Source organism: Cavia porcellus, unplaced genomic scaffold, assembly GCF_034190915.1.
Source record: "Cavia porcellus strain 051 isolate PalLab524CR breed Dunkin Hartley unplaced genomic scaffold, mCavPor4.1 scaffold_21, whole genome shotgun sequence".
Lineage (NCBI taxonomy): Eukaryota > Metazoa > Chordata > Mammalia > Rodentia > Caviidae > Cavia > Cavia porcellus.
Window position 1 is genome coordinate 12882883 of NW_026947504.1, and position 6053 is coordinate 12888935.

The following is a 6053-nucleotide window of genomic DNA, read 5'->3' on the forward strand; positions in this document are numbered from 1 at the left end:
ATGGGATTTTCTCTTCTCCCAGATCTTCACTTTGGCCTTCTTTCATAGCTCTCTGGTGCCTTTAACCTGAATTTTCAAATATATTACCTAAACTCTTTAGTTGTTCTTATCCAGTGTTCTGGTTAGAAGTGACCTAGTTTGTCCTTACCAGAAGCAGAATACTTGTAAAGTGAACTTTGAGCATGTCTGTTACATTTCAGCCCTAAAATGACCTGCAAAAATCACATGTGCTCAGGAGAAGAAGCCACACCCTGGTGAGCCCACTGCCATGGTCCTGGAAGAGAAGAGACCACATCCCAAGGCCTTGATGCCATCAGGGAAGCATCAGTGAGTCACCACTCTGCACCTCTCTACTACCCTCAGAACCTTGGATGGAAGGGACCCAGGTGTCTACCCAGTCCCCTCCAATGCCGGATAGGCAGCCAGTACAAGAAAGTGCCTGGGACTGAACATGTGACTAATTCAGAAGAACACAGGAAAATATCAAGATGAAGGAGCAAGGCACAATCTCACACCTCCAGCCCACCCAGAATAAGTCCAGGAAACATAAACACTAAATTAGAAGTCACACACTTGAAATTCTGAAACAACAGAAAATGAAGTAAAGAAACAACTTAGGGCTCGTATTGTTTTGTTAACTTTGCATGCTTATGCCTTGCATCTGAGCAACTATTTACAGGATAACAATGTACAATACAGTTACTATTGCCTTGGTTTTTGAAAACTTTGTTTTGTTTTATTCTCTTTAAAATAAAAAATAATCATGTGCTCAGAGGTGGGGCTTTGGGAAGATGATTACATCATGGGATGCTGTAGTCATCAATGAGTTAATCTACTGAATAGTTCACAGCCGAATGTGCTGTTGGGAGGTAGGACCTGGTTACAGAAGGGGCTACTGGAGGTGAGATCTGGAAAGGTGTCCTTTTGCCTCCTCTCTCAGTTCTGATGAAGTTAGAAGCTTTCCTCCACAGACCCTACTACCATATCATTTCTACCTTGGAGCCAGCCATCCAGAAACTGAACCTCTGAAAATGAACCAAAATAAACCTCTCTTTTTTGAGTATTTTGTTCCAGTGATAGGAAATTGCCTAATATATTGTCCAATAGCCTGTATTTGTCTACTTTGGTAATGGGGATTAAGCCTAAGAACTTGCACTGAACTATATTCCCAGCCCTTTTAAATTTTGAAAGAGGGTCTTGCTAAGTTACTAGTTTACCCAGGCTAACCTCAAACTTGAAATCCTCCTCCCTCAATTTCCCAGAGTGTTAGAACTACAGCAAGTGCCACCAAACTCAGCTATTTTTGCACCTTGATTAACCAAAACATTTAATTTGAATTTGGTTAAAGCCCATTCAGCCATTTTCACATGAAAAAACAACAGATGAACAGAAAGCAACTAAATTTTGTTACACTGATATAGAAGCTCTTCACAGGGAATAAAAACAACTGGAAATCTTGCGTGTTTTAGTTAACTTGTTTTCTACACTATGTGAGAAAAAAAGAGACAAACTCTGTTCTTTGTCTTCTGATATACAGAACAGCATATGATAGCACTACTCGACCTATTTCACAGCATACTGGGAAGGTGAAGTAGAACATGCTAGCATCACTTCTGGCACTGTGCCTGTCCCACGCTTAGCAAGCACTAATTTAATTGTCAGTAGTGGGAAAACGATATTTGCAATTCCTCTTATTATTCAAAATTAAGGAAATTTTATTTTTCTTGAGGGAGGAGTCTAATAAATAATGATATCTGACCATGTATCTCACCACATGGATGAATTTGGTCTTGGTTTAGGAATTTGCATACATAACTATGCTATTCTTTCCCTTAAACTGAAATTTTGTTAAAAATAAGGAATTACCATATAAAGGAAAGTTTTCAGATAAACAAGTGACATGCTCAGATGTGGCAATTACTGGATGACTCTAACCTCTGGCCTCATCAAGGATACATTAGCTGAGAGTAACATGAGCACTTGAGTGCTGAATGTGCATCACGCATAAACTCTGCACTCCTAGACACTCACCCTGCCTCAGGGACAAAACATTCAAGATTACTTTTCCAAAAAGAGGTTAGAGACTCAAAATATACCATTTTTGATCATGAACTTCTCTTTCTGAACTCTAGGATATATTAAGCAGGCCATAGTCATTACTTTTTGCATCCTCCCAAAATTTTGGTGATAGAAGTGTCTTTATTGCCTTATAAGTTCTATAAGTTAATACACTGATGCATATAAAAGTCATATAATATAATGCCACGTGCCAAGTCTTCCAGCTAGTGTGTGGCTAACAATCCCATTAACATTGTTGAGCACTCCTCATGCCAGGCAGGTATTAGGCAGTAAGCCTACCTACAATACAAGACTGAACAAGTTCCTGCAAAGAGGACAAGCTCTGAGGGAAAGAAAGCAATCAGGAACACATGCTCTAAAATAGTACCTCTTGTTATAAGATGGTGATGAAATGATTGTCGAGACTATGAATGAAATGTTAAAGAAAGAAGAGTAAAAGCAAAATCATAAACCTGACAAATGAAGTGGTCAAAGAAGGACTTTACACCCACAAACACCCAGTCTCAGATCAGACTCATTCCTCAGCCCCTCCCAAAATGTGTCCCCAGCTCGAAACTTTATAGAGTACACATTTTCAAGAGAGTGGAATAGAACATGTAAATGAATTAATAAGCAAGATAGATTAAGTGCTCAAAAGGAATAAAACAATGGGAGGTTAATTTAACCTTCATTAAAGTGTTGGTATCTAAGCTGCAAGTGGACAATGACAACTTGAGGCACAGGCGTCAGTAATTGAGGCAGGAAGAGTTCAAAGTGCGGAGGGATGATCCCTGCAGCAAGGCACAGTGGGGTTCACTAGGAGGTAAAGGAGGAATTGGGGGAGGAACAGGTCACCAAGGAAGTACAATGTCCTGACACAAACAGAGAGATCAGCAAGCCAGGACACACCACACTTTCCAACTGGTTATCTTAGTTACCTTTCTTCATTGCTGAAACAAATATATTCTAGCACCCAAAGTTAAAAGAAGAAAGGATTATTTAGCTCACAGTTTGTGGAGATCAGCTCAAAGTCAGCTGGCTATAAGACAGGGTGGCATGGCAGAGGAGAATCACAAAGGAGAACCAGTTCATGGTGAGCAGAAGGTAGCTAATCAAGCAAAGGACCTTAGCAGCCCTTTTTTCTGCCCCTTTTATATTCTGTCTAGGCTACCAGGATTAGGGTGATGCCACACCAGTAAGTGGATTGATTTAGTAATCACTCAATCTTGATCTTAGCACCCTTAATCTAGCATTGCACCATGAATCAATCACACACTCTAGATTCAGCCACCTCTGAAAAACCTCACTTAAGGAAGCATGAGATTTAGGGAAACATCTAGACACAAGCTATAACACTGACAATGACATATTATTCTTCCCAAAGTCTCAATGGCTGCTCACCAATAACCCAGGTACAGGGCATGGTCTGAGGCCAGTTCTGTTAAATCGTTGTACCATTCCAAAGGCTGTGGCTGGTTTTTTTCAGCTTCAGATCACAATTGAAACCTCTGTGTTCTGCCTCAACCCTTCATAAGTTATCCATCCATTTTTCTAGCCATGCAAAACTGTAATTCTGTTTTAAAGGAGAACACACAAAACCTATCATGATGTTTTATACATAGTAAGTGCTCAACAAATGTTAGGTAGCTTAATTAGTAAAATGCAGGCTTGGACCTAACTGCCGGAAAGTTTAAGTATTCAAAACTGTAGGCTGGTAAGAATCAAGAGAAAACTGACTCCCTTGGCCTGCAGTTTGGGGTGGAGAAGGCATGATGGGAAAAGGCACCACTGGCACACCTTTTCTGCCTTCTTCTTCAAAACGCTTCCAGAGAAATATTGACTTTAGAATGTGGCCTCTGGTCACATTCATTGCATTGGGTCATCAGCCCAATGCAAATGTGCTACCAGTTTTCTAAATAAAGTAATTCTAATAATTTTTTTAAATTATACTTCTCAGCAATGGTAAGATGAGAAAATGATAAATGCCATGTTTTTTATGCCAAGCTGATGTCCCTAGGACTCTACAAGGATCTCTGTCATTTACATGGACTGAAAGGGCAGCAGTAGACCGACCATTTGTTAATTGGAAGCTTAAGGATAAGCTTTTAAAAATACCTAATTTAGTGTCTCTGCCAGGAGCAGAGCTCATTCCTCAAGCAAGGGTAAATAAAAAGACTCCTGACTTTAGAATATCCAGCTTACTGCAGGAAAGGAAATATCTTATTTTCTTTTGTTTTAAATCAAAGCATCTAGTGATTCTATCATGACGTTTGCATAATACTTTCTGCTAGTCTTTATGTTTAAATTAGAACACACATGCACACCATCTCACCTTCATCACATATTTCTAGCATTCAAAGAATTTCAATCACAGTTTCTCAGAGACAGAGTAGCTTCCTGGAAAAGATGATGTGTGATCTGACTCTCAAAGGCTGAGGAGCTCTAGAGGTAAAAGAAAAGGAGATCTTAAGAGTAACTTAATACAACTTCATTTAACGCTGTAACTGAATTCTTACTAGTTTTTATTTTTCACTGTGTATTAGGTATTAGATCTAGGTGGGAAGGAATAATGTAGAAACTGGGCACTTACAGCTAAAAAAAGACCTAGACAATCAAACAATGTTAATCTCCTATTATTTTGTTTTGAAATTCCGTGTCATTGTTTTTTTCTTTTTTCATTTTAAAATTTTAAAAAAGAAAAAAGAAGAAAAGACCTAGAACTACAAAATCAGTGCGACTCTTTCAATAATAGAACCCCCTGCATACTAAGCCTCTGTATCAGATGCAGCGAGGAGCACTTTACTTTTTTTTATTATTTTCTTCTCTGCTCACAAAACCACCATGAGATTATCACTCCATTCTGAAGATAATGTAATTCAAGTTCATTGCTGTCAAGACACTAGTCTAAGTTTTCATAGCTAAGAATGATGAAGACCAAGAATAACACAAAATTCTCTGGAGGAAAATATAATACTTAAGGATGTGGGCTATGGTGTCAAAGAAAGAAACATGTGTCAGCAAAATGTCCTGTGTGTGTTTTCTTCTAAATTGTGAAGGTGTTGAATTCCATCGCCTTCAGAATCCCTTTAGCTCCAGGCTCTGAAGTCTTCAAGGTTCCACCCAGGCTAGGACCACACCTTGTCTTTCTTCCCTATTCTAATCTTTCTGAAATAGTTCCCAGGCCCTCCTCTTAATTTTTTAGATACAGTGAATCCAAGAAGAAAACTTATTATTATATCCCATTACTGGTGAGGAAGCCTGAATACAGAGAAATGTGCTTACCTAATGGCCCCAGTACTAACAGCAGTGCTTTCTAAGCCACCAAAAAGACTCTTAAAATAAAAAATTAATGGCTGCCAGGACCAGCATCAGGGTGGCTGCTGCCAATGGGGTTCTACGTAATTTACTGTTATGCTGACAACTACAAAATATCTTGGGCAACTGCCTAAGTTTCTTTTGAACAACAACTTGAACCTAAAGAAGGGATAGGAGCAACAGAAAGGGAAACCATATCAAAGCCACACTACACTCTGAGGGGCTTGAATAACATTGTCTCAAAAATGTAAATGTAGGGGGGAGTAGTATTTAAAAATTAACATTACCTCCTGATATCTGTATATGTAAAGAAATAAATACAGTGTACATCAGTTCACGAAATCTTTTGTTTGAAATTTGGTTGGCAAACAGAAGCATTGGGAAATTTTTGTTTTTGTTTCCAAACTCTGCATTGGATGGTACAACCACAGTCTTCCTTCCCACACAAACACAAACAAGGCCATCTTTATTACAGTCATAGGATGATTATGTTCATGAACCAAGCTACCACTGTAAACATTGTCTATATAGATAGCTCCCTCATCTGTAGATTTGGCAGTGCATATTTTCAACTAGAACAAAAGCATTATAAAGTTTTAATTCTTTTTAGAGAAGACACAGGACCATCTAATTCAAGATTGTCTATTATTTTGGCATATAAACTAAAACACAAGACTAAC

General features: G+C 38.7%; 1 protein-coding gene across 5 annotated transcripts in view; it reads right to left on the minus strand.

Moving 5' to 3' along the window:
- Prelid2 (PRELI domain containing 2) overlaps positions 1–6053 on the minus strand; it is a 396128-nt gene that overhangs the window by 156531 nt on the left and 233544 nt on the right. For 2 of the 5 annotated variants that reach the window (XR_010041651.1, XR_010041655.1), the window contains one exon: positions 4391–4500. The exons of the other annotated variants lie outside the window; for them this stretch is intronic. The gene's annotated coding sequence lies outside the window, so the exon portion shown is untranslated. The remainder of the gene's footprint in view (positions 1–4390; positions 4501–6053) is intronic. 5 annotated transcript variants of the gene reach the window in all.